Below are 24,451 nucleotides of genomic sequence, written 5' to 3'. Positions count from 1 at the left end.
ATATTTTTGTGGGTTTTTTTTTTTTTTCAGGAGGGTGGGGGTGGATCATTTTACATTTAGCCTTCCAGCCATCAACTGAGAAACCAAACCCTGCAATAGGTATGAAGAACCCGAGTCCAGGCTTGTGTGTTTCAGTGTCACCACCAGCAGTGGAGTTGCTCCTAATTCATCACCACGTGAACAAGTTCAGCATCAGTCCCCTGGGATCTGCTCAGCTGGTGCAGCACTGGAGTTACACATCTTGCTCCAGGCAAAGGGGAATCATGGTATGAAATACTGAGAGGTGGCACAAATCCACAGGTAACAGCTTAAATACCAGGTAGCAATTCCAAACCTGCATGACTGGAAAGCTGAGTTATTTGCAGTAACCTGTGAGCCAGTAAAGATCAGACACCAGTATTGTTCCCTGGCTCAGTGTTAATGCCATATAAGCCCAGGGTATATTTGGAAGTCACTGGTACTTCTGGAGGTTGTACTTCTGATGTCTGATCTTCTTGGACTTCTTTTTAACTGCAGTGCTCAGCGTTGAAGTGGGAAATTATTTTTATGATGTTGCACCAGATCTTCTTCCAAGGTACAAGGCTAATTAACCGGGTTTCAGTGAATTACACTGGGGATGACAGTCTAGCAGCTGAAAAGTCATTAGGCTTTTTTGCAACCTTCCCTGGAGATAAAGTGGTTATTTTGGGAAGAATACACATATGGTGAAATGTGGTCCTCAGTGTAGTTCTTGGAAATCTTCCTCATGATCACAGTTTGCACCCACCTAAAATTCCTGATTTATAAGGAGGGCAGAATTTTCCTGCCTCAATGTTTACTGCCCCATCCAAAAACTCTCATTATATATTTAGGGGCGGGCTGGAAGAACCACAAGGTTACATGTTCAAAGAAGAAAGTAGAACGATAGGAGGTTTTCAAAGATGTGGATTTGTGAGCATGGCAAATAAAAACCCAGTGGCATTGCCAAGACTTCTGAAGCTTTCCTGAAAAAGCTGGTAGGCCAGCCTTAGCCTGAATGTGTTTGCTGCATGCTGCTGAAACTATAGTTCAGGTTATGTTGCTGTTGCTATTCTAAACCCTAGGAAGTGGGTGTTTATAAGTGCAGTCAACATTCCCTCTGAGCAAAAAGCTGGCCTTAAAAGGGAGTTGTCCCAACAGCAAGAAGGATTATTTAAAGAAAATAAAATGCTAAATTTTTGCTGTTCAGAGAAAAAAAAAAAAAAAAAAAAAAAAAGGAAAAAAAAAAAAAGAAGAGGAAGCAAACCCAGGGATGGAATATTACAGCATTGCCCACACACAATTTTTTTCCTTTTCTTAAGTGGCTTTTATCCAAGGCCATTAAGTACAAGCAATGATCATTTGTGATGGAAAATGAGTAAAATGCTTTTTTCTTTTTTTTTGCACATTTAATTAACTTGTTTTGTTTAATTAGGAAAAATTAGAGTAGCAAATGCACAGAAATGCATTATTACTAATACCATTATCCTATTTTACTGCTCACAGTCACTAAAGTCAAGAACAGGCTCCTGGTGTTTCACTTGCACTTCTATTTTGTTCAGTAACTCCCAAAATGTTTTGCTAGAGCACTGGAGAGACATGGCAGTGAGCCAGCCCTGGGGATACCCTCCCAACCTGCCAGTGGGAGGGAGGGATGCTGGCTTGAGGTGAGATAGAAGGAAGAAGCAGGTGGGGATGAATCTAATCATGGTGTTTTAAACTCCTAAGAACAATCTAATCATTGTGTCTTACACTCCTAAAACTGCAGGAGCCTGCTGAGACAGCTGCCTCCAAGCAAGGTGTCCTAAGTCACAGTTTAACAAGGACAAGGACTATGACACAGTCCATAACAGGCACTCATAGCCCACTCAGCCCTGATCTAGACCTGGCTTTATTTAACATTAATAAATTGTATGATTTCCAGACATCTCCAGTTTCTGTGACATCTACTGCTTTCAGCTCTGATGCCTTCTGCCCCTTTTAATCTCTCTCCTGTGCCTCCCCTGCACAGGGATATTCTTAAGGTACCAGCTCATTGTCGACTGAAAGTGAAGCTGCTGCTGGGATTTCTCATTCCTGACCATAGTTTCTCTCCTCAGCTGCTGTTTATGGCAAGATGCTGGCACTTTCTGTCAGCTTCTTCTGGGTTTCTTGACAAATTGGGTGCCTTCAGAAAAATCAAGTGCAGTGCTCCAGTGGTGTGAGTGTGCACATATTTATGTATCCAGGTATTACTAATGCACGTGTGCTGTGTGACAGGGGAAGCTGAGGAGCATCTGCACAGGATGACCAGCACTTAATTCCTGTACAGTACATGCATTAAAATCCTGGCACCTGTAGTCCTCTTAACATAAAATCTCTCAAGTGAAACTTTTGAAGAAAATTATGCTTTGAGCCCTTGGGATTGTAAAACAGGAGCAAGCCTTTTTATTTGGCCTTCTGAGACATGAAACAGAAAAAACCCCTTCAAACGATAACAATTTATCTTAAAATGTATTGAGAAACATAGGGAGGCAAAGAAATGAGACAAGATTTCTGCAAAGAGGGCTGCAGTCAGACCATTTTTACTGCACAGTATGAAATGCATACAGGGCTCCTTGTGATTGAAGGTTGCAAATCAGTCCCTCATCCCCTGCCTCCTGCATCCAAATTGTTCAGGTTGTGTTCACCAGTGAATTTTCTTTTCCCAGAAAAAGAGGGAGAGCTACGGCAGCCTGTGCTCAGCAAGGAGGGCAGAGCGTTCTGCAGTGCCAGCTCTGGTGCTGCCAAACCCAGAACTGGCTCTCATGTCTCAGCCTTACTGTGGTCTTCTTGTGCTTTGGCTGCAGTGCACTGAACAGGATGGTTCTAGCAGACAGGACAAAAACAAGGTGAAATGCAGCCAGGGTTGCACAGCTGACCTTGGTGAACTGCTGCAATTAAAGGTAATTTGTTGTCTCGCTCCTCTGTGCCATCTTTGTATCATGGTACCACTCGGTTGCAAAATGATGCTGTTGTTGGGGTCAGGTTGAAGGAGCATGCATGAGGTTGAAGGAGCATGAAAGAACATTTGTGTCTATGCATTGAGGTTTCTGTCTACATTGGTTTAAGTTTTATAAACTTTTTTTTTTTTTGTGCTAATCTGCCCATCACAGTACATCATAATTTTTGTTATTCCCCCAAAACTGTAAGGATAAGGACTGGTAAGCCAAAGAATACCACTGAACAGAGAAAATGTCACAGGCAAGAAATGCCTAGAAATGAAGAGCTCTCAAAATATTTTCTCCTTGAATATTCAAAGTGAGGACATTAAGGTGGAGAATTTGGGGGAGGACTGAAAATTTCCTGTAGTAACTCACAAGGGGCAAAGTTGGAACTGCTACTTCACTTCTACTCTTTTATGATCAATTGTGATGTAAATGCTGATGGCTGCCTAACAGGCAAAACAAAGTAGGGAAATGGTGAGTCATTTGTACTTGTAGTTTGTCTGAACAAGTAATGTGCAAGTCAAGTTTCATTTAAGTGCAGCAGAACTTTCCCCCCCGAGGATTATCCTCGCAAGGCAGAGCAGTGGAAGACCAAGGAGGGCTTTGGATCTGCAGCCATGGGCAGACAGCCTCTCAAATAGACAATTTCCATCATGCCAAGGCTGCCCAGCTTCATTTCTAGAGACAGCCCACTGTTCTAGAGACACTGAAATACACGTAGCAATGGCCTTCACTGGAGTATGTTGTGTTAAGTGAGTGAATTTTTTCTGTTGCTCTTCAAGGACATGACCATATTTCTCCTGATGTGGGAGAATACATCCTCCCTATGGAGAGGAAGCACCTATACCTCTCCAGCAGCTGGGAGGAACTGGCTGGCTGCCCTTGCCATCCAAGAGGTTCAAAGAAGACTCTGTCTCACTACCTCATCCTGCTCCAAACTACAGCTCAGATGGCAAAAGCACCTTTTAATATTTGCCTTGTAAACAGCATCTAAATTACATCTCTATTGATTATCTTACACCCTATTGCAATTTTTTATTATTAATAAACAAAAATTCTTTAGTAAAAGGATGTTCTTCAGCAGCAAAATACTTTCATTCTCCACAAAAGGAGGAATGACTATACTGGTAATCCAAGATACACCAATCATCAGGAAGTTGGTAGCACAACTTCCAGTGACTTCAGCAAACCCAAGAAGGAAACTCAAAGCTCATGGAAATCTCCAAAGGTATCTGGTGCTGTAGCATGAACCTAACTGTGACATCCACATTAAGTGTACCCATCTGTAGCTCAGAAATATTGTCCTTTTCCTGGTAGCTGTTCTGAAGGCTGATCTGAAGCCTGGTCCAAGCTGCCTGCTGTCATCTGCTGGGATGTTATTGAAATAGATGCATGGGAAACAAGTCATGGTTGTTCAAACCAGCCAGAAATTGAGGGAAACCAATTTCAGAAGCCAAGGTGCTGTGTGTGTGTATATATAGCAAAGGTACAGTCCTTTGAAACTGTGCAGTGAATAGGATACAGTTGGAAACGTGCTGCAAAGGGAACAAGAACACAGTCTTGCAGTTTTGAAAACTACTGTTTGAATAAGTAATCCAGTTCCCAATTCAGACCTAAAATAGCCTTCCTGTTAGTGCAGTGCTGCAGTCTGTCACAGTTGGCAGCGAGAGTTTTCTCTGTTGGTTGACTTAAGGTTTAAGTAATAATAAGAATATGCCCAAAGTGCAGTTTCTCTTCGCAAAAGGCCTTTTTCTGCACATTATTCATTAAAAGGTGGCCCCATAATTTCAATGTACAGTTACATGTTTTGGTAAATTTCTACTTATAATATGAGATGCCATTTGAAAGAAAAGTGTGTTTTCTTCCTATATTTTGGTAAATGTATCTTGGACATCTGCTCTTAGTCCCAGAAGATAATTTTGTACTTAATCACCTGGCTAATAAAGATTAAAGGTATGATTCAGATCTTTGTTAAAACTGGTGGCATAAATCAGTAGGAGCATTACTGACTTCAGGCTTTTTAAAGTTCTGATTAAATTACTGAGGAAAATTTTAATCTTACTTAATGAAAGCAGATGCCAGGTGAAGCAGTGGGAAATGTCCTATTATTCACTAAACAGGACTTCAGTGAGTCAGTCAAAGGCTCCTAGAACAATTTAGATAAAGTTCACAGAGGAACCCCAGGAGGTTTGGATGGTCCCACTATTGCTGAGCAAGCACAGACACTCAGCCAGCATCAGCCAGCAAAGCACCAGGGCACATGAGTGGCAGAGAGCAGCTCTAAACCACATCTGGGGATTTCTCTGAACAGACATTTCATGAGACAGAGCTGCAGTGTTGGCTGTGGGGCAAGAGATGGGTTTTGGAAGCAGGAGGAATAATCAGAAGTGTAGCTGATCTCAAGGTGAGCCAGGAGCAGTGCAGCAGGGAATCTAAGCCACCAGTGTTCTGAAATGGAAAAGTTCACAGGAGAAATTGCAGGGATCAATGTCCAAGCAATCCTGTGCATGATGTATCAGTTACTTACAAAGGAATCCACTTCTTTTGCTGAATTCAGCCAGACATGTGAAGCAATCCATCCTATTTCAAATGAGCTGTTGGATGGATTAAACACAAATGTAATTAGCTTTTTCTCTTGTGCTTGATGCTTGCCATTTAAAACGATGAGGAAGCAGGAGAGAGCTCTGCTAAAAGCCCACTGTGTTACACTGTGAAAAATGCCTGACTGTTCTGTTTATAGCCTGGTCCAGAGCTGTAATCTTCAGCAGCCAATAAGGAACTTCCCCGTCAGCAAAGCTAAAGAACAATCTAATCATTGTGTCTTAGCATTTTGCTTATTGCTGTAAAAACACAAAGTGCTCATATTTACTTGTGAAGGATCTAGAGTGCACTATGGGCTTCTGTGACTAAAGGAGCTGTCCTTCAGTGTAATTTAAACTTCCTTGCTCATTCATAACCACAACCACAAGGTTAAACTGACCTTCTTTGTTCTTCTGAGTTTCATCCCTGAAAAATGCACTGAATACCCACCCCTGCCAAAACTATGGATGTTCCCTTCACATGAATTTTAAGTCTAATATAGAACCTTGTCCCAGGTATGTGACTAATTCTTAGTCACATTAACAGAAGTTTTTAATCTTGAATAAGGCAGTGTGTGTCCTTCCCTCTCCTACCATATGACAGATTTGTCTCTTGAAAACTACGTCCTAGTGATATGAAAATGAACATATCAACCTCAATCCTTGATGACAGTGCAAACACCCAAACCAAAAGAATGAAAAGCTTGGAGGAAACACACACTGTCCTCAGACCACTACAACAGAGAAGCAAAACATTGCACGAGAGCAGGCCTGGTGAAGGGAGCCAAGATCTCCAAAGAGAAGGTTTTGTTCTCTCTGCTCTGGAGTGTCTGAGGTCTTCCAGCATGCTTCACCCTGGGAAATGCCAATTCAGGAGCATCTGACAGTGCGGAAATTTTGACTGTGAGAGGCAGCAAAATATTTAGAGAAGCCCAGAAAACGAGATTTTAATTTTGGTACTTGGCAAACACTGCTCCGATTTCTTGCTCTTGAAGCCCTGCACTGTGGGATGAGAATCAGAGGTTCGCTAACAACAAATCAGTCCAGTAGCATCTGATTCCCAAATAACACAACTGAGTTGCAACAAAGTTCTGGACTGATAAAGACTAAGCCCTGAATAGAAGCTAAATACATGTGCAGACACATGGATACATAACCTTAGAGAGGAAGCTCCTGTTCTGGCTGTACTGACATAGCCCATTAATGATAGTCAGATAGAAAGGGGAAACAAACCCATGACAAACAGGCTTATATTGGTTATTTTCAGGCCCTGTGATGTAATACCTTTTTCAGGCACTATCGCACAAAGTTTCTCTTTCTTGAATTTCTTTTTCCTCTAGAAGAAATAGAAACTTAGCAACTGCTGCAAAGCACTCAGTCAATGCCTGGATTGTGTCCAACTCACTGAAGCACATGAAAATGCATGGGAGAAATGAGTTGATTATTAGAAAGTCAAGCCTTACAGAAAGTAAAGGGAAATATCAGCAGCTATTTTAGACATCCATGCTTACTCTCAGTCCTCGAACCTGATTGTTTTAAGGCATGTTAAACTAAGTGTGAAGTGCACTTATCAGTTACATTGTACTGCCAGTTTAGTGTCAATAGGAAATTCATTGTATCAGAGACAAGCTCTTCATGTTTTTGGTTTTTTTAGTAATCTGGTGTAAAACCATAATCCATCATCAGAGAGGTGAAGAATTTTTTAAAAATTGAGAAGAAAACTTGAAACGCCAAATACCTATGTTAGTGAGCTTTGCTCTGTGACTTACAATTAAAACATTTAAATGTAAATGATAATTAAATTGTCTTGGAATACCTCTAAGCAACTCAGTGTCCTCAAGAGATATGTGTCCTTAGAAGATATGTGCCCAGTGATGTGTCACTTGATGTAGGAGAGAATAGAAATTGTTCCCAGCACCAACCTTGCCCTGTAATGCTACATTTGCTCTCTTAGCAAATGCTATATTGTCTTTTTTTTTTTTACTCCTCATCTTTCTGGTGCCAGTTTCATAGTTAAAGCAATTAAGGCTGCACCAAGTGGGACTGGAGATACCATTTGAAAAATAGAGTCTAGCTCTGGGTATGCAAAAGGTGCATGTATCAGCTTTAGCCTTGGTAAGTGGACAGATAAAGCAGAAGCCAAATCCTGAAGGTCTTGGAACTTTCACTTCTTAGCTGTGAGCTCACAGAACAATCGTTTGGCTACACTTAGAGAGCCCAGCTCCTCTTGGCAGCTTTTTGTCCTTGCTCCATGCAGCACCTTTCCTGCTGAGGTGTTCCTGGGGTGTGCCTGCCTTAGCTTGGCCACGTAGCTCAAGCTCCCTACCCAGAGCTGCAAGGACACCAAGATGAGGCACACAGACTACAGCACAAGCTGCCACCAGAGCAGAATGATGAGAACTTGCATTCTGATGGTGAGCAGTGTGTTAAAAGCCCATGCTGGTACATCTTCATTGCTGCCTTCAGTGCTGGCTGGCACAGACGTGCTGTGCCTTCACTTTATATGTAGATAGATTCATTCCACATCTCCCTTCCTCCCACTGGCCCTTCCATAACACAGTAGGATTCTGTCACACCCTACCATATTTTTCTCCCCATCCTCACGTTTTTCTTTGAAAACACTCATCACAGGGAGTGGTGGTGCTGAAGCTCAGTGTTGCACCATCTGTTTAGCAATCCCAGCCTGGTTTCCAATAACCCACCTGAAATGCAAGGTTGCTTCCAGCTTTTCCTTTTGCTGGAGTGCTGGCTGAGCAAGCCACCTTGCTTCTTGCTGGTGTCAGCAACCACAGCCTCTCTGAGCACATCAGGGTGTGGGGAGAAAGTCTTGTTTCACAGCCAAAGCTTGCAGAGTTTCTGTCAGCTTCCACAGAGCGTCACCCAGGATATCCCTGCTTCCCCCACAAAGGCTTGCATAAGTGCTCATGTAATCCCTTGGTAGGTGGTAGGACTGGCCCTCCATGGCCACACCAGCTTTCTCCAGGCACAAAACAGCCCTCAAGCACTGCAGGGATGCACCCATGTCTTGAATAGTCTGGTTGTGGAGAGTTGACCCTGGCTGGATGCCAGACACCCACCAAAGCCACTCTGTCACCTGCCTCTGCAGCTGGATAGAGGAGAGAAAATATAATGAAGGTTGATGAGTTAAGGACAGGGAGAGATCATTCACCAATTACCATCATGGCCAAAACAGACTCAAATTAGAGATATTAGTTGAATTTATTACTGGCAAAAGTAGAGCAGGATAATGAGAAGTAAAAGAAGACCTTGATAATACCTTATCCCCACCCCTCCCTCCTTCCCAGCTCTACCTTCTCTCCTCCAGTAGTACAGGGAGACATGGAATGGGGTTTAGTCACTTTATCACACATTATTTCTGCCACTGCTCCAGCATGGGATCCTTCCCAGGGGAGACCACTCTCCATGAACTTCTCCAAGGTGTGTTGATCCCATGGGAAACAGTTTGTCACAAATTGCTGTAAGGTTGGTCACTCTTCCACAGGGTCAGTGCTTCAGGCACAGCTGCTCCAATGTGGGTCCCCCACAGGGTCACAAGTCCTGCCAGGAAACCTGCTCCAGGTTGGGCTCCTCTCTCCATGGGCCTCCCATGGGTTCCCAGCCTCCTCTCAGCATCCCCTGCTCCATTTTGGCTCTCCTCCATGGGCTGCAGGTGATCTCTGCATCCCTGTGCCCCCTGGGCTTCAGGGGCACAGCTGCATCACCAGGGTCTCACCATGGGCTGCAGGAATCCCAGCTCCAGCCCCTGGAGCAGCTCCTGCCCCTCTCTGCTCTGACCTTGGTGTCTGCAGGGCTCTTCCTCTCACACATTCCCACCCTGCTCCCCTCTGCCTGCACTTACATCTGCACCACAGCTTTTTTTCCTTCTTATATTTGTTACCCCAGAGGCGTTACCACCTTTTCTAACCAGCCCAGCCCTGGCCAGCAGCAGCTCCATCCTGGAGCTGTCAGGGATTGGATCTGCTGGACACGGGGGAAGCTTCCAGAAGCTTCTCAGAGAAACCACCCCTGTAGCCCCTTCCACTACCAAAACCTGGCCACACAAACCCAGTAAAGTGGTCCAGGGCAGCAACAGCAGAGCGAATTTTGCAGATCAGCAGCTGGGTGTAGCCCTCCTGGTGATGGGGCAGGGGGAAGGAAGATGAGAGGTAAGCAGTGGCCATAGCAGCCCATGTCCCAGGAACCATGCAGGGTGTACAGCAGTGGTGCCTGGCAGCTGGAGCTCCTGTTATTCAGCCCACACTACATAAAATAAACCCTAAGGAGATATAACATGGCCTTGGCCAGGAAAGGAATGCAAGACATCAAGAACAATAACCCCTCTCATATGCTGAGCATCTTCTACAGAATCCCACATAGCCTGGCAATGTGTGCTGCCACACTGACCCACTGGCCACAGCCAGAGAAGACTCCAGGTGCTAGGCACCAATTCATTCTGAAAAGTGGCTGTTCTCTTGGTTAGAACCAAAAATCCTTCTTTCCCATTAGTGCTCTGCTCTTGGCTCCTTCTGCCATCACACACCATAAAAACCAAGCAGGAAAAAATAAATATCAAGGAGAAGTTAAAAACATGATATGCTAATTAGCAAATGTTCTCAGAGTGTTAGCCCCACATAATAACTATTGACCTGTTTGGGTATATTTTCAAATGCTCTTTCTTTTTTCAAGTTGGCTTCTTCTGCAGCTTCGGATTAAGCAGTTGCCTAAAAGCCTTCATTGTAAAGCATGCATTGCACTCACCCATCTGGCAACTTTATGTTGTATAATACAGGGAGTGCACAGTATGTGGCATAAATTACAGACAAGAAGAATGAACAGCACAGCATGTAGGGTAAATTAAAGCAGGCATTCTTCATGGCCCATAGCAGAGAAGGACAGAACAATTTTGCATCATAAATACAGGAAAAGCATGTGTTTTCAAATGAGATTTTTTTTAAAAAGTAAATAAATAAGATATGCCCTCAGAGGCAGGCAGCTTGTTCCTAGAGGCAGCAGCAACCATGCAAAACCACATAAAGGAGTAAAGAAAGGCATAATGGTAGATAACAAGAGGTAACAGATTGCAGTAGGAGGACAAAGAAAGAAACCAAATGCTGAGATGGAGCAAGCCCCAGTGGACTTTTAAAAACAAGAGTGCAAATTGAAAATGAAAGGAGCAGAAAGCACACACGGATCTGAGGATGAAAACCATTCCTGTTGTTTTTTTGTGGCATGAGCATATGTAATGCACACCGCTTGTTAGTGACATATCACTTCACATCAAAGGGTTCATAAATAGGATCTCCTGACCATGGCCTGGTGAACTCAGCATAGCCCCAGGAGCCTTCTGCTCTGAAGATCCAGAAGTGCTGACCACCCTATGCTGCTCCTCACCCACTGGACCATTGTGTGAGCCTGTGCAAGTGTGTGCAAAAATGCCCACATAGGAGAGGAGAAGTAGGGAAAATTGGGCAAAGTGGGAAAAGTTGTGCAAACTCCACTTGCTAACAAGTGTCAGAGCTTTTACTCTGTGCTTGACCTCTGCAGTCCTGGCTGTTCCACTTCTTTTTGTGAGCTTCCACAGCAGATTACACCAGCCTAGGGCACAGCCTTTGCTCTTCCACTGTCCTGCCATGGCCCTTCCCTTGTGCCAGCACTGGTGCCTGTAGTGCAGCACTGGGAAAAACTTCAGGGAGCTAACTCTGCTAAACAAACCTTACCAAAGAAAAAAGGGAACTCATTTCAGATCTTGTTGCTCTTCTCTTTACTGGAGTGGAGTTACTCAAATTGTGAATCAGTTTAAGCCACTGAACGGGCAATTTGAGTTCTAGGTTGGAGGTGCAGGACTGTGGCAGCTTCAGTTTAGATGAGGTTAGGCTGCCATTGGAGCAGTGCTCCGGCTGTTTTCCTTTCCCACCCTGAGCTGGTTTTGTCAATTTAGAATATGTTTTTCTCAAGGCAGGGAGTGTTTCCCATTATGTGTTTGTGCATTGCCTAGAAAGTTGGAGCCCTGATCTGAGGTGGAAACTTGAGGCCCCACCATAGTACAAATAATAAATGTAACACAGTGAAGAACAGATGCATTCACATATGGTGCTTTATAATTCAGACAAATAAAAATTCTTATGTTGTATGTTAAAATAATTCTATATGTGCCACAGTTAACATGAAAACTGAAAATAAAAACAAAGCCTTCAAGAGTCCAGGCATTTTGGAGTCCATACTCTACTTCTGCATGCACAAACAGACACTCCTCTGTGGCCAGTCCTCGTTGCCTCATCATGAAGCAGTGCCCTGTAACTTTAGTGCTGTCCAGGTTGAGCTGTCTTTTCTTTTAATGTTAATTTCAGAATTCCTTTCCACCCTACACAGGCATCTTCCCAGCCAGCCAGCTCTTCCACTGCACATATGGGGCCGTATATAAAATATCCACAACTTTTTCATTTTGCATAGCTCCCAAAGAACACACCATTTTTGTCTTCTTGAGAATGTGGTCCCTAATGGCAGCGTTCTCCTGGGGCAGTTTAGGTTTCCACTAGATTCTGAATAGGGATCATTGTGACAGAGGGTATTTTCCTCTGCTGTGCTGGCATTGGCAATACTAGTAGCAACAGCTATTTGCAAAGAGGAAGGATATTTGTGGCAATCTCTGGCATATAGTATTATTTAACTCTTTTGGAAGAGGTACCTTCCAATAAAAGAAAGAATAATTTTTGAAAGAGTTGCAGCCATATGGTAGTTCTGAGTGAATTATATGAGTCAGGTTCTCACAGGTTGACAGAGTTGGAAAAAAGTTCTTAAATTGTGTCTTTATTAATTTTTCTTAAATCACACTAATTCAAACTTTGCTATACCAATTTTCAGAAGATTTATTCTGTACACAACAAGTGCTGCAGATTTTGGAGGGTTGTTTTACATTCTTCAAAAATAATTAAATGGTTTTTAAAACACCAAAATCACATCAGGCTTTAAAGGCATGAGCTTTGCCTCTATAATTAACATTAATAAATACAGACTTAGCAAGGCTGGCTTTCAAAAGGATGATGAATCTCAGGAATACAAATTTGCATGTACAAACTGAAGACACCAAATGCAGCATTTCTGACTTCTCAATATCAATTTACTTCTTTTACTAATTTGCATCCTTGCTAATCAATGAAACCCTAAGGAAAAAAAGCATTTTGGACAATTGCCAGAAGTATATCTCAAGGGAGCATAAATCAAGGCACTAGTCTTCTATGCTGTGCATTCATTAGTAACTAACATTAAATTGAAGTGAACCTTTTTACAAGCAAGGAAAACAGGCAATCCTGGAAATTGTTTTACTAGCAGCTCTTTATCCCACTTTTTCTTTCCTGGTCAACTGGAGGAAACACAGCCTAAGCAAAACATTTGGCATTAAAGATCTTACATAGTTTCCACCATATTAATAGATTTGGAAAATGTGCAGAAAATAATAGCCATAGAAAATGTACATAGGCCAATCCATTGCCCAGAAGCAGGACATTTATTTAATTGGTGTAGACACAAAAATTAACATTCCTACATCAGTCTCATCTATCAGCTTGAGAAATCCATTCTAGTAGATGTCAAGCACTGACCATACAGAGGATCACAAGCAGTGTTTGGACTTCAGCAGCTTGACAAAAAGAGAGAGCTGAAGAACATGAAGTATTTCTTCATTCAAACCCAGCTGGTTCTTGCCAGTACAGTGGGGTAAAACCATTGCCATACTAAGGGATTAAATAGTTGCAGAATAGGGCCAGACTCTCTCCAGCCAGTTTATGAATTTAGAAGTTTACTTAGGTTGCTGGGCCAGTGCCAGTTTAATACTGCTAATGAGCTGATCCCCACAATCTTTTTCCTTTTAAATCAGTCAGAATTAACCAAGATAAACTCTTCAGCCCTACACTGCTGGTTGCCTGAGGAAATATTTTGAAATGATTCTTGCCTAAAATGTAAATATCTCAGAAACTAATTTCTGGGCATATATTCAGTGTATTACTGGAATTGGTGAACATCCTAAATAATATGAGCATGTCCTGCATCCACTGTAAAAAACCATGTAGCCAGGAATTTTCTGGTACTTTTGGAACAGCTGCTCACTTCTCCAGTAAAGTAGTTAGCATGCACTATTAGAAGTGCAAACATGCTTTACTATAGTTATTTTTCCTTAGTTCTAGTGTGTAAAATCTGGCAACATTACCTTGGCAAAGGGCTAAGAGTTCACCCAAGCTTGCAGTCTGTCTGAGCTGTAGCTCTGCTTAATGTGGGGAACACCCTGGTCAGCATCTTGGCCCTTTGTGGTGTCCACCAGCTCCATGTCAGTACAAGTGATTGAGAACAGCTCATGGAAGGCTGAGCAGAAATCAACCCCGTTGCTCCAGAGGCATTCCTTAGGGAGAGCAGACTCAACTGGACCTGCCCAATGTTGCCTTCTCCCTCTGTCTTCCCACAGGGAATAGTTGGATTAGTGAGAGGCCAGGATGAGAAAAAATGCAGGTCATACTCTAGCAGTGAAGACTATCACCACCCACTTGTCACTCCCTTCTCTGATTTTTCTCACAACCATCATCTACAGTGAGAAGAATATGGTATCTTTTGGGCTCCCACTCCCATCCAGCTGGCTTATCCTTTTTAAATTCTGTTTCTCTAATGATTTTAGCTTTTCCCCCCTCTAATCCTGGAGCCCTTTTTTTGACTCAGCACCGATCACCATGAAAAAATGCAACAACAGAACTTCCTTCCTCCTTTTTCTCCCATTCACAGGAGGCTGGCAGAGTTTCTCAGTGCTCAGGATCTGGTTCATTTGGTGACCTCCTAGTGAGTCACCAGGAGCACACAGTCACATTCACAGCCTTCTGAAGGCACGTGGTGACCTGCTCCAGCCCTGCAGAGCTGCTGGGGAATGACAGGACTGCAGTGGGTGAGTCCACAGCCAAGGAGTCAGTGGTACCCTGATAGCCAGGAGGAGCTGTGGGTTGGCAGGAGCTTCTTCCCTGAGTCTCCTGTGGGAGACAGCAGCTGGCTGGGCATGCAGAAGCCTTTGCTGGCCCTGGGTTTTCACTTTGTTTTCTACCTGTGGGTGTGCAAGAGCAGTCAGTCTGTCTGTGAGCAGAAGAGCAAAGAGCCAGAACATGTGCATGTGGACAGAGCAGAAGAAAAGGGGTGAGTAGAGGGAGGAATTGTTTGGAAAGAGAGCTCATAACCATGGCTATGTGTTCGTACACATGGGGAGAAAAAAGAGACCAGCTTGTGGACTGGAAGTGATGGGAAAGTTTTGATTTTGACAGTGTTTTTGAAGATAGCTCATGGCTTCTTGTGCTGTCCACAGAGGAGCTGCATTATTCCTTTTCCAGACTAGTGCTTTGAGAAAAGCCTTTCTGTGAATTTTTATGGTATTTTTCTACTCACTGTGGCATTCACAGATATGAAGGGAGGTTGGGAGCAGAGTGAACAGGCCCCCTAAATCCATAATCACTGTGTGCAATTACATTCATTAATGTCACCATTGGTAAGTACAGTGTGTTGTACAACCAATCAAGCGTTACTCAAACACAGAGCATTTCATATGACCCATCAGAGCTATAAGGAGACATTTTGATGCCAGGAGTATGTCCTCCACTCCCCACTCCAGCCTGACTTCTCCAACTCCAAAACTTCTTCTGGCCACCACTGTTGCTCTCAGGTTGTCTGGTTTGCAGCCACAGAGACAAGACCTGGTACTGATCTGTTGCTTTTTCTCCTCTTCAAAATGCCTCTTTAACCCTGGTGTTCTTCTGTCCATGGAGACCTTGCACCCTCCTGTAAACCAAGTCTTCCCTTTCCTGGGAATGAGACCTTGGTCTTGTGTTGCAGCCTATCCAACTTGAGCAAGTTCTTCTTGCATGTGTTTGTTGTGTGACAGAGGACATCTGAAGCATCTTCCAAACATGAACAATCGGCCTCTTCCACTGCAAGGAGAGGTTTGCCAGCAGCTGTACAAAAACTGGGCTCAACTCTCATCTGAAAAACAGATGAATAAAAAATGCAACAGACATTACTGCTGAAAATAGATAATTTCTAATTCCCACAGCTCTCTTTGTGGTTTAAAATAAGCCTTTCTTCATTAAGACTACAGTTTTTAAACTAATGAAATTTACAAAACCCTGAAATGTTCTTTCTGAGTGTTGTTTCAATTACATTTCCATGAGTCTACATACTTTTGATGTGTGAATTTTCCCATTAGATTCAGATTGCTTTGGAGTCTATCAATGAGGCATACAGTGGCAGTGGGATGAGACCTCTCATTTTTACATCCGAGGGACCAAAGGAAATGAGTCAGCAAATTGGCAAGGTCCTATCTGATTGCAAAACTGCTGAGCATGATCAGTCCTTGGGATTCAATACCTATCCCCTGCCTTGCAGCTCTGATCAGCCAGAGGGATTGTGGTTTTGGAGACAAGAATGAGTGGGTACTTTTATTCTGTGTGCTATCCTAGTCCCTAATACATGCATTTGAAGGACCTGACTGTTAGTTGTTACTAAGAATATTTTTTACTCCTTGAATCAGGTGCTGCCTGGAAGTGTTATATTTAAGTAACGGATTGTTGTTACCAGTGTGTTTTGAGTTAAAACAGACACCACAAAGATTGTTCTGGCCACAAAGAAGCATGTGGAGGAAATCAGAAAAAGATAACTTGGAGGATTAAGATGTGGGGTAGCCTTTCAAGAAGCAACAAGCTGTCTTCTTTTCAGGGTAGAACTTGACCCATTTATGAAATGTACTCTATGTTTGTGCTGCCTGTGACTGAATATGGTGGTTCAGGAATTTTTTCCATTTCTGCATTCCCTGACTTCCACCTTAGGTGTGCTTTAAGCCTGCTTGGTGCAACAGAGATCCCTAAACAGGCTCAGATGCATTAGGCATTAATTTTGTTTCTTTTCTTCATGCCTCTTTCTATTGTATTTCATCTGCTATGAGCAGCAAGTGTGAACCACATTGCAATAGTGAAATGTCAATATGCAAACAATACCATTTCTCAGGGACAATGTAAAGGGCAGGAATATAAACTTAAGTCTCTAAGGCAATAAATGCTCCTAAATTTGTCTTGAAAAAATGCATTTCATCTGCCTAAAACAGATGAAAGTTTACATATTTTTGGTATTATTTACTCTTCTTCACTATTAAGTACATAGTGCTTTTCTGATTATGGAATATGGCTAAGGAAAGAAAATAAGGGAAGCACTGTAATTGCCCCTATATTTCCATTCAGCCACTCTCCAGTTTTTAGTGTCTAGACCCTCCTATTATATTATGTCTAAATGAGGCTGAAAAATCTATTCCTTTGGGAATTTGCTAGTGATTTGGTTTGGAACAGGATTTCATCCCAGAAATGTCCAGAGCCTAGCAACTAATATTGACTGTGCATCTTGGGCTTTCACCTGCACTGGTTCTGGAGGAGTTAAAATTTTGTATACAAAGCAAAAAGAGCTGTTAAAATTTTGATTTCCAGTGCAAGTCATGATTTACCATATGGTCAGGTATTTACCCCAACTCTGTGTTGTTCAGCAGTCATAGAGGTTTGCGTGGGGTGGGGCTGAAGCACGGGGCTGTTGTTTTGATTTCAAAGTCCTGTGCATCAAACTGTCTCTAAATTGCTGTCACCACAATGCCTGTGAACCAGTCTGCTGAGTGAGTCTGCCTGGAACAAACCCCCAAAAACACTGTCCTTTATCCTTCCCCTCCCCACACACTTGCTGTGTGTCCTTCAGAGCTGGAATGGACTCTGGGACATTTCATGCACTGCCCCACCTTACCTGACTTTCGAGCAGACAAGACCTGTCAAACCAAGCACAGCAAAGACAATCAGAGAGCAAATCCTGGTGGTTTCAACTTTGCTCCTACTTTCAGTGGTGTAAAGCAAGTTTGCCTCTCAATATTTAGGCTACTCAAGTTGCTAGAAAGGCAAATAGCCAATAAACACCCACTGGCCACCTCTACGGGGCTTTATGTTGTTGTTTGTCATTTATTTCTGCGGCTGGTACTAATTTTCAGTTTGTCATCCTTTGACTCATAGGAATTCTTCCCCTTCAGAAAGGATGCATCTCCCTGCCGACCACGGAAAAAATGTGGCATGCGATTCAATCCTTTCCTGATAGCACCGGAGACGAGGAGAGGGCAAGTTAGAACACCATGATGAGGAAGTTCTGTCATTTCCAGAAGGAAGCATGATTCACTGTGCAGAGCATTTTTGGGAGCCTGAATCAGAGCTGTCGAGGAAGTCAGTTCTTGGACAGTTTAATGTTTAGTTTAACTATGACTTTACCGGTGAAACGCGTGCCTCTCCCCACAGCCAGTGGGTATGGAGAGATCAGATAACATGCCACCGAGGAGCAGGCAAGAAGATTGCCAAGGAAGAGGCTTTCAAATGTTTTGGATAAAATGAGAAGCGCCCCAGATAAATCTGTCCTTAAATGTCATCGCAAAGCAGCGCTCTCCTGAAAGCAGATTTGAGGGAGAAATATTTTCTCACACTTTTTGCCGAGCACAGTGCAGGCAGTGGGAGGGACATGCAGGGTGGCCATAAGGAGCCTGCGAGGAGGGGAGGGCCATGCAGTGAGCTGCAGCCGGGCTCCTTCCCAAAAGGTCTGGAATTAGCACGCTAGCGGAGAGATGGCTTCATTAGTCATGGCACAGACCTGCTAAGTAAAGCTATCCGCAGAAAGAATGAGTTGTGTGTTAGCTGCCAACGGACTGCAGGAGAAATTCAAGTTGTTGTTTTTAATTGCCTATTGTACCCTAAAAGAATCACGATTTGATTAATGTAGTGTCCCCCCTCCGCCCACTGCACACCCCCTCACACGCACACGCCATAACGCAGGAAACAAGATTAGGTTGGAGTGTCTTTCCTTGATCTTCTGCCTCCCCGTCTTCCCTTCTTCCCCACAGGAAAGACAAAGACTTACTGGCAAAGTACACATCTGGGAAGGGTCCTCAGCTCAGGAACTGGGCATATTCCTGGGCTACCACAACTGGTTTGGAGCAGGTGGCCAACCACGTCTTTTCTCCCCAACTGTAGTTTAATAAAGTGAAGAGAGAGAAGAAAAATCTATGTTATTACTTGTGAAGATTAGCAGACTGTTGATATATTTGTTCCTCCAGGGATGTGCGTATATCACTGAGGTCGAGCAGAGGGAACTGTCAAGATATTTACTGTATGGAAATACATGCAAGAACCCAAAACACAGTGTAGGAGGGTGGTGTTTATAGCCTGTACATTTAAATAAATAGAAACCATCCTTCAAACTCACTCTTTGCACTCTGTTGCATAGGGATTTACATTTCTGGCCTCGTGAATAAGGAAAGACTGAGTATTAGGGAGAGGCAGTGCTCATATAGGATGTGAAAGGAAATAATGGAATACACCGAGCATGCCTACGCATCCCTCGAAGACGTCACTCTATCTGAGAGCCAAAAGGTAAGGGAGTGGGTTTGCTGACTATGACACATGGTGGGAGGAGATCTGAGACACAAAGGAGTCATGGGTGTGAACCAGGAAACAAGACCGTGCCCACCCAGCTTTTTTGTTTGCTTGAGGAGGATGTAAAATATGCTTACACCAGTTGTGCTCCAGCTCCAGCGCTAATTGTTAACAATAAAAGGTCACCAGAAAACAATTGCTGGGAACCAGAATTACACAAGGGGCCCGGGTAACGCGATCTCTCCTTCGCTGGGGAATGCCATCCCACCAGGGAGCGGGTGCTGGGAGATCCCTGGGAGCACCGGCCAGGTCAGCCCAGGAAGGGAGGTGCGCGCCTGTGTCAGCCAGCTCCCCGCTCCCAGAAAGGCAGGCACGAACCTGGCAGTTTCAAGCTTATTTAGCACTTATTTTAGGGAGTTTAAATGCGAGATTGAAGGGCTGTTCTTTTGACTATTATCCTATTATCCTATCTTTTTCCTATTATTCCTGTTATGGGAGGAGAATATTGGCTTTGACATCCCGTCCTATGGCAGCGTTGGGGTTTGAGGGGGCATGCCAGGTAGGTTTGCATAGCAGGAACAAGGACTGCCATCTGAGGGAGGGCTGGGGTGAGCTGGAAGCAGCATATCCCAGAGGAAAAAGAGGGAGGTACCGCTCCAGTGTCTTATTCCCTCCCAAAATACGTCTCTACTTCATGGGTGTGAGTACTGCTCTGGAAGAAATTTCTAAGCTAGCATTAAATGTATCTGTGTGAGCACCAGCAACAGCTGAAAACTCCTGCCAGCATGTTGGAGAAGTATTTTGACAACCCATCCTGTCCCAGCTCTGTGCTCTCATTTCTGGTCTATTTGCACCTGTCTGCTTGTGTGTTCAGCACACCCTGAGCTGCTCTCTGACCATCTGGTTATTTAACCTCCACAACTGAACAAAACTAAGGGAAGTCTGAAGCAATGAGAGATGCTTTTAGGCCATGTCCATGCTGAGGAACAGCCTGAATGTTAGAGAGGGGCTGAGTTCAGGCCATTTGACAGTCAGTGGTGGGTACAGCCACAAAAATGCCAACCCCATGTGAACTTAGAGGCATTCTGGAGCATCCCATGTCTGAGCAGACTCAGACTCTGTCTGCCTTGCCTTTGTTCCATGTTCATACAAGTTCAACTATTACTAAATGGTCCAAGGACATTTATTTACCTTCTCCTATACATTTTCCTGTACCTTGCTCTTTGAGAACTTGTATGTGTGTCTAGCCTAACCTAACCTGAATCCTGAACTTTGAGTTTTCTGTAGCTGCATCCATCCAGAACAGCACAACTTTGTTACCCCCACAAAGTCTTCCATCAACCATAACCAGCTCTCTCCCAGCCCTTCAAATCAATTCCTGCCAAACTTTACAGACAGGGAGAAAGAACAGACACATGTGAAAAATATTCACTGGGGGACAGTGCACAACTGTTTTCCCTTCTTCCAGTGATTGCACGTGTCTGATAGTGCCCGTGCTGTTCTGTTTTGTGATGAGGCTCAAGTCTGTTAAAATAAGTCACTGCCAAAACCCATTTTCTCAACAATTCCATCAAGTCTCAAGACAGAGGCAAAGGTGCCACAGATGACCAGGTAGCTACTTCATAGGTGTTCAGTACAGAAAATTTCTCAAGAAAGCTTCAGGAATAGCATGCAGTAAAGCAGAATGGGAATAATAACTTCTTGAGCAGCTGAAGAGATGTTTGATGATTTATGTGAGGAGAGCTTGCTGAATTCTCAAACCTATCCACATGCTGTTCCCTCGTGTGAAGAATTTTGTGTTCTGCAGACACGGAGAGCTCAAGAAGTGACAAGGTGCATCCCTGTGAGGTCTGGAACTTAAAAGGGGAACAAAGATTAATTCAGGGCCTGGTTCTCACTGAAAACACCATCATTATAAAAAGTGGAGGCAAGAGGCCTTTAGTTCTCTTTGAAGGGATGCCAGGCATGTGCTAGGAGCTGTTGGAGCATGTCTGGGATCATGCAGATGCCATGTGCAGGTCATAGAATCTGGGGCCTGTGGTGTGCCCAGTACCAATGCTAGAAAAGACACAGGAGCCACAGGACTCTGGGTGCTGTAGGTATTTTGATTTTGTCCATCTATGAATTCAGCCCCATTTAGTTCAGTTTGGTCCCAGCACATAAGAAAGATGCTGATAATCTGATGAGGATCCAGAGCACTGTTGTAATCCCCACAGGTACAACAAAAATTACCTGTGGGGGAAGGACTGGACAAACTGCATCTGCTTACTGTAAAAAAAAAGAGATAGGAGTGAATGCTGAGAATGTTTTTAAATATCCCAAGGGTAACTACAAAGAGCAGAGTACAGATCCTGTGGTGAGATAGTAAGGAGAGGCTTCAGCTGGAATAGGGATGATTCTTATTAGACACCAAGAAAAAAAAAACAACAATCTTTGTGATAGCAAGATTATGAAGCCCTGTAATGGATTGACTGGAGAAATTCTGAGTCTCCAGATGGGATGCTTTTAAGAGTAGAAAAACAGCAGCCAGGAAGAACAAGGATGTAGCTGATACTACCATGGATAACCTCCTGAGTTCCTTCCACATAGTACACAAGCTGAAGAAGAGGAAGGAACTATTTTCCAAGTTGTCCTTCATTCATTCCTGTTTCTGCCTGTATCACTTTTCATTCCAGCTGCATTTAAAATGAGCAAAATGATTCCTCTGTTAACAAATGACTGTGTAGTAAAACCCAGGAGTTAGGAATGAGCAGGTCTTGAAAAAACAGAGGCTATGAAAAATTTGTACTTTTATTATGGTGACCAGATCCTCCTTTTTCATAGAGCAGATCTGATTTTGTTCATTTGCTCTCAGCAAGCCAAGTTAATGGTTACCATTTTCTGTAAAATAGAACTTCCATTACTGAAGAAAAAATCATTTTACAGCACTCAGTCTTCAGCCAATAAAGTTTAAAAGCTGCATGAGGAGTTTTGCATTTTGAAACATTTACTTTTAAGTGAACTATAAAGATGAGTCTTAATGCTCAGATTTTTGAATCAATAAAAATGTTCAAATGTCTCTGTCAACAGCAGAGTGAAACTGAAGGCAAAATGCCACTAAACAAAAGATAAAATCTTGGATTAAATACCCTAGCCTTTACTGTCATTTGTGAGAAGTGCTGTCTCTTCATATAGACATATGAGCAAAAAGTGAGTTCTGCCACTGTGACCAATGGGTCCTTATGAAGTCGGCCCAAAATAGACCAGTTAAAATAGTGCAGTGTTTGCTGTGTGCACAGGGACCTTTAGCACATGTTTTTGATGAGGTCTTTATGACAGTAAATGTAGATACTCATTGTTATACTTAAGGTTGAATTCTAGCTTTTGTCCTAAATCCTTCCTCCTTCTCCTCTCTGCTATATTTTTAGCTGCTTAAAGCTTTTGGAAGTAATTCCTTTTGTGATTACAGTTGTCACGTTTGCTTTCATCACTTCCTCGTAAAAGAATCCATGTTAGATTAAATAATCTTTTTTTTTTTGTTTTTCCTACTTGTTTGGATATCCCTAAGCTGTAATTTGAAACTCAGCCATAGCCCAGCTCAAAACTAACAAACTGCACACCCCAGAGTATGCGAGAGAGACCTGTGAAACAAAATCAAGCCTCAGGCAACAACTGAATCTATAAGGGTTCACTACACACATCACCTTTTATGGACTCATGGTCCACAGTTGCAATCGAGATTTCAATGAGTAATCTGAAATTAGAAGGAAAAAAACCTCCCAGGTTCAGCACGTTAAAAGCATTAACATCCCGGAAAGTGCTAATGTGACTGTGGATTTGGAATCTCACACCTTCTTGTCCCAGGAGGGACATGTGCATGTGTGCTCTCCACTGACCCTTAGGTTTGGTCTGAGGAATGATGGCCCATTCTGATGGTGCTCATAGATCCTGCAGTCTCAGAAACCTTCATGTCACTGGTATAAAATTAGGGGACAAATTAGTTGAAGCATGATGATTAATCATGACTTGAAATCCCCATGTACACCTTGTTTGCAGGTTTGGCTTTACACTGTTGTTTTTTATGAGCAGATAGTGTAGTGTGTCCTCACCAAAAGCAGTCCCAGCTTTCAAGCAGGGTGCCTGAAGAAAATCCCTTTCAGTACCTGCAGAGCCAGACCTTCAGCAAAAGGCAGGTGTGCTCCCCACCACAGAGATGTCAGCGAGAGCATCACAGACATATTTGCTTAACCAAAGCCTATTTAGGAAAAAAAAAAAGCATTACTAGCACATGAAGTTTTCTGTTATACAGAGCCTGAGGTACAGTCCTAGCTTTCCATGGGGTTGGGATTTCAGGAGCCTGAAGGAAAATGAAGTTGTAGCTACAGTGTAAGCAGCTCTTGAAAAATTGGTGACTTTCCTAGGATGGTGTGGGAAGATAGGAACTGCAATATTTATCTAACATATAAATGTGTGTAGGCATTTGTATCTCAGTGCAACCTGTAAGGGGAAAGCAGCCCAGCCTAATTCCCTTCCTCAGGGCAGAGCCTGGGCTGTGCTGCCTGTCCCATCACGTGTGCAAATCTTCATGGACAAACAAGAACTTTCTCTGGCTGGAAAACAGTAACTTGCAATGCAGGCCATGCCAACCTATGTCAGCAGTATTGCTCCCCTGGCACTGCTCCTCCCCATTAATTGTAGAGTAGAAAACATTCTTCTTCAGGCTTTTCCTCTAACTACCCCAGTGTGAGAGCCAGGAACTGTGGACATTTGTGTGGAGGGAATTTGGCAGCTGAAATCCATGGAAGCCTGGCTCTGGCAGGAGCCTTTCCAAGACCAGCATCTGGACTCCTGGTTAACTTCCTGACTGATCTGCTGCCTCAGACAGGATGCCAACCTCGATAAGTGCACCAAACATAAGGGGAGGGCTGGACAGAGGCTTGGACATCTCTTCTGGTTTAAAAATAGCAGAACAAATCCAAAGCACATTGGTAGAAAGGCTGTAACTTCAAAGCTCAACTGGAAAGTGCTTCCTCCTGATGTTTGTCTTGCAGATTACTGCCTGGGTTGAGTTTCTGTGTGTCTCTGCAGCAAAACTGCAGCTGCAACCTCATTTACACAAAGAGGTGAATTTGAAGCTCAAACGCAAGACCATTTCTGGTGCACAGTGAACAGCTTGGCTCAATTTATGGGGGCATCTGTGTCAAAACTGTTGTGATGCTTGCAAAGTCCATCAGCAGATTGCTTGTCTGGGTTAAGATGGTAGTTCTGTATGTGCTGTGTTCTTTGTTTGTGCTGTTAAGAGAAACCTTATATTGGCTTTCCAAAATAAAAGGTGCTGTTTAGGCTACATCTCAGCTGTGTATATGTCTGCATGTATATGGTATAGGGTGAGTGTGCACGTGTGTGTATAGGAGAGCCTTTCCTTCAGAGCTGACTCAGAGATTACAGGTGACTTCAAAGTTATTTGGTT

The 24,451-nt window shown here is 43.4% G+C and overlaps 2 long non-coding RNA genes across 5 annotated transcripts in view; one reads left to right on the top strand and one right to left on the bottom strand.

The window, feature by feature from the left end:
- The window catches only part of LOC110475696 (uncharacterized), a 338,194-nt gene that overhangs the window by 281,103 nt on the left and 32,640 nt on the right, over nt 1–24,451 (top strand). For 3 of the 4 annotated variants that reach the window (XR_014957044.1, XR_014957038.1, XR_014957041.1), the window contains one exon: nt 17,599–24,330. The exons of the other annotated variant lie outside the window; for it this stretch is intronic. This is a non-coding gene — a long non-coding RNA (uncharacterized LOC110475696). Of the gene's footprint in view, nt 1–17,598; nt 24,331–24,451 lie in introns of those variants that run through there. 4 annotated transcript variants of the gene reach the window in all.
- Nucleotides 1,079–17,878, bottom strand: LOC146768829 (uncharacterized). Its single transcript, XR_014957045.1, has 2 exons — nt 8,245–17,878; nt 1,079–5,557 (listed from the first exon to the last, which is right to left on the bottom strand). It is a non-coding gene; the product is annotated as an uncharacterized LOC146768829 (long non-coding RNA).

Source organism: Lonchura striata, chromosome 1, assembly GCF_050655825.1.
Source record: "Lonchura striata isolate lonStrDom1 chromosome 1, ASM5065582v1, whole genome shotgun sequence".
NCBI classification, from domain to species: Eukaryota; Metazoa; Chordata; class Aves; order Passeriformes; family Estrildidae; genus Lonchura; species Lonchura striata.
The sequence above is the reverse complement of the archived record's forward strand: the minus strand, read 5'-3'. Positions and strand labels throughout refer to the sequence as shown.